The sequence below is a fragment of the Austrofundulus limnaeus genome, unplaced genomic scaffold (assembly GCF_001266775.1).
Source record: "Austrofundulus limnaeus strain Quisiro unplaced genomic scaffold, Austrofundulus_limnaeus-1.0 Scaffold858, whole genome shotgun sequence".
NCBI lineage: Eukaryota > Metazoa > Chordata > Actinopteri > Cyprinodontiformes > Rivulidae > Austrofundulus > Austrofundulus limnaeus.
The window spans coordinates 152,404-157,128 of record NW_013953260.1 but is presented as its reverse complement, the minus strand read 5'-3'; positions in this window follow the sequence as shown (position 1 = coordinate 157,128).

Sequence of the window (4,725 nt, the reverse complement as noted above, 5' to 3'; positions counted from 1 at the left end):
TATATATATATACATTTTATTTTTTTTAATACAGGCAAAAGTCCTTTTCATTTACACAGTAGGGGCAGGACTTTGTACTGGGACCATTCTGGCTTCAACTTCCCAAGTCACAGAGAAAGCAACTTGATCAGGGAGGTCAAACCTCTGCTTTCACAGTCACCTTTCTCCTGGGAGGATTTAAAGGTGTGGCATAGCTTGTGTCGGCTATGCCAGCCGACACAGGCTGCGTCCAAATTCAGGGGCTACATGCTTCGAAGGCTGATTATGTGAAGGCTCCTTTAAATGCGGCCAACGAATGCATCCTCCTTTTTCCCCAATTTGAAGGAAGAGTCAGGTGGATCTTTCTCGGCCCACCCTGTCCTAAGATTAATTGCGGGTCAACCAAGAGTTTTTGTTTTGCTTGTAACGACAGGTAAAGCAAAAGAAAGGAATATAGTTTTTCCGTAAAAAATCTACCAGTATAAAAACTGAAAGTTTAAAGCGATGAACCTCAGTCGCAACCCACATCTGACTTCTCCTCAACTTGCATTTGGATAGCACTGTGAACTGTGTAATTAATGATTCAACAGTTTCTGGAAGTAATCCAGAGCCCATGAAGTGATGTAAATACCAAAATCAGATCTGTTTTTAATCCAGTCACCTGTTGGCTCAAAGATATCAGCCAACCAATATTTTCTGTGAGCTCAGAGATTTCTACAGGTTCTTGAAATCCAGGAAGTACAAATGTAACCAGACCAACAAAAAAGCAACTACAGAGAGAAGACAGACAGGGTGGAGCAGTGGTTATTGTTGTCATCTTACAGTTTCACAGGTTCCCATCCTTCTTGTATTGAGTTTGCATGTTCTCCCTGTACACATGTGGGTTTTCTCCAGGTACTCTGGTTTCCTCCCACAGACCAAAGACAATAATGTTAGGCCACTTGGTAACTCTAAATTGTCCCTACGTGAGTGAGAATGGTCGTTTGTTAGTCTCATTCATTTCTGTGATGAACTTGTGAAAATCTGTCTGAATCTTATTTTTAGTGAACTCTATCATTTCTTGTTGTCTTTTGAAAGAGGAAACCTCAAACCACACTTGAATATTGAAATTTCCCAGCTGGTATTGGAATAGTTTCGCTAGTGAGCAGGGAAAGTAGCAAAAATTAAATGGTGCTTCAAAATATACTGTAGGACTATATTTCAGACATTTCCTTCAAAATAACGATGGATAAAAGGTCATACATCATATTTTGAATATATTTATTACATATATGACAGCGCTGTACAGATCAGTCGTGGTGAAGCCAGAGCTGAGCCAAAAGTTGAAGCTTTTTATTAACCTGTCAGTCTACATTCCTATACTCATCTTTGGTCACAAGCTTTAGGTAGTGACTGAAAGAACAAGATCGCAGATACAAGCGGCCAAAATGAGTTTCCTCTGCAGGGTGTCTGGGCTCTCCCTTAGAGATAGGTTGAGAAGCTCAGTCATCCAGGAGGGACTCCACATTGACAGATCACGCTTCACAGCCCTAGAACCAAATATTTTTTTATAATAATTCAGTTACTTTTATGCTGAAATAATTCAAAACAAAAATCACCTCAGGACTCTGTACAAACAAAAACACAAGTCCAGATCTAATTGGATCCAGTTTTGTAGAAACATTTTGATCACTTAACATTTTACTAATGAATTTTACTAAATCCTATACACTGGTAGTTTCAGTCACTGAGCATTTTTATGTTGTTTTCGGAACAAAAAGTCTTCTGAACACAGAAACAAGCTCTAACAGACAACTCTAAATGTACAGATGATCCAGCACATTTAGCCATTGTCTCTCACTAGAGGACATCTAATTATTAATTACAACTGAAGAAAAAAAAATCACAAAAAACTCTTTCACAAATCACCTCAAGGAGTACTCAGACTGATCCAACATCGACAAAAACCTCTGGTTGGAGAAAGAAAAGCCATGTTTAAGAACAGTTTAAGACATGTTCACTGTCAGAAGAGAGCTCCTTGCAGCTCTAGAGATGTTAGAGACTCACTTTAACTCTGAATATTTTAAAAGAAAAAAATGCATTTGTTTTTAACATGTTTATAATTCTCAAGACTGAGCCTCTGAGGCTACGTTCACACTCAAAGTCAATGTTCAACTCAAATGTTTTGACTAAGTCAAGTCAGGTGACCGATTGTTACAAAAAAGAAATAATCTGACAAACACAAATTTCCTTACTTCTTGTGCTAAGTATAGCTAGTTTAAACAAGACAAAACAACTGGACTTCTGTTCTGTAGCTGAAAATGTGAAATGTCAAGTTTTAAACTGTATGATGGTGTCAGTATCAGTAATTCCTGAGCTTGGCAGGGGGCTTGTCAAACGTGTGTGTGGTGTAAAGAAAGCAGTGTATGTTCCCAGTGCTGGAGGGTGGTGGTGTTAGCAGAACACTGTTACTAATGCTATGTGTTGACAGGCCGGGGCGCCCTCCTTGGATAATGGTCGGGGAATAATTAGATTGATTTTGAGTTGTGTGAGACACGTCTCACAATGTGAGTGCGCACACATGAAAATTTGAGTGAGTGTGCAACAAGATATACACAAGTGCACAAATCTCGCTGGTGAATGTGACTTTTAAGACTTTCACACTTGAAACGCTGCTGGGAAATCAGAGCTTTACCATATTTACTGGGTTTTAGGGAAAAAAAGAACATTTCTAACTTGGTACAATACCTCATAAACCTTACAATGTATTAAATCACACACTTACATTGATTAATGGGTTCCAGAAACGTTACACTTTGTGAACTTTACAACTGAAATAAACAACCTTAAATGACTTGGCTGAAAATTTATCAAAACAAATAAATATTACTAAAAAAATTATTTTCTCTGCAGTTTTTCCACAAAAGGAATAACCTACCCATTTAGAAAGTTTTTCAGCTGCACAATACACAAAATAATTTTTTCCATGTGGAAAAATTACTTAAAATAAATATTTACCAATGTTCCTCTGCAACTACAAATACATTTTCCAGTATTTTACCAGGAGAAAAATAATTTAACCATTTTGATTAGTTTACTTCCAACTGTCGAAAAAAAAAGGAACAGGAAATTATATTTTTCTATATTTATTGGTAGTTTTTGCAGAAGGGCACTGGCAAATATGTGTTTCCAGTAGTTTTTGTAGAATAATGATAATTTAACTAGGGATACATCGATATGAAACGATATATCGTGCATCCTTATATTTAACTCTAAAATAACTTTAGAATTTCCTGTATTTTTTATTTCATTCAAAATAAATAAAAAATACTGTAATTAATGCAAAAATTCCATCAAATAAACAAATGTCCCTAAGAAATAAAACAAATCAATACATTAAAATACATTTTAAGCCTCTCTGTCTTTAATTTATATGTTCATTTGTCATTTAAGGATTTATTTATATTTTAAAAATACCTTATTTATTTCAAGATTTATTTATATTTATGAATAATTTATTTAAATTCTAGTTTTATTTTGTGACACTTTTATTTTATAAAGCTACTTCATGCTGTTTTATTTCATGTTCTTCCGTTCAAATAAGGGGCGGCGTTTTTCTGTGGGTATTTTGTGAAATTAGTTTCACCACCAGCACAGACGCTGTCCCTGGCAGCTGTGCAAAATAAAACACAGACATGTATGTCCATAAACGAGTTGTATAACTTTCACTGTGAAAAAAGGCTTTGCATAAGTTACTGGGGTTATTGGTTAAATAACCTTGTTTTATTAAATAGCATGCATTAAATCACACATCTGCTTCCATTTCTGTTGTTCTGTGAGCAGAATGGGTTTTGTAACTTTCCCCCCGCGGCCTTTTGACAAAACAAATGATTTTCTCTTCCACTTCGTGTCTTCTGTTCTGATTATATGACTCATTCAAAATGGCGATCATTTTCCAGGCAGGTCAGGACTCTGTTGACCAAGGCAATCTGTTATACATCTCCACAAATCCACAGCATTCAAATTTTGTGTGGCTAGCCCATCCATGTCGAGTTGTGATTAAAAATACAATTAATAAAATTAGCAGTCTGATCTTTTACACTTCTCATAAACTGACTGCAGAAAACTCTACTTGAAAACAAAATTTTAGTCATAACTCAAGACAGAGAAATGAATATTTGGAGAAATGTTTAACAGTTTGGCTTGCCAACAGAGCCCTGACCTGCCTGGAAGAAGATTGCCATTTTGAATATTAGTCATAAATGTAGAACAGAGGACACGAACTGACAGAGAAAAGCATCGAGTCTGTTAAAAGGTAGAGGGAAATAAATGAACAAATAAATGGAAGGAAATTTGTCTTATTTTGCTTTTACTAAGGAAAAATGGAAGCAAGTGGGTGGGGATCATACAGCTTATTTATGGACATATAGGTCTGGGTTTTGTTACGCAGAGCTGCCAGGCAAGTGTCATATAAATCTAAATAAATCCTGAAATGAATAAATAAGGAAAAAAATATTTTAAAAAATCCATCCATCATCTATACCCGCTTTTCCCTTTCAGGGTCACTGGTGCCCACATCCAGCAGTCACAGTGTGAGGGGTGGGGTACACCTTGGAAAGGTCGCAAGTACATCAGTTATTATTTAAAAATAAATAAATAAATAAGGGGAAATTTTTCTTTTAAATATAAAAAAATCCTGAAACATATCCTTAAAGGGATCTATCTGATAAACATATATTTTAACTGTAAAATAAAGACTAAAAAAAC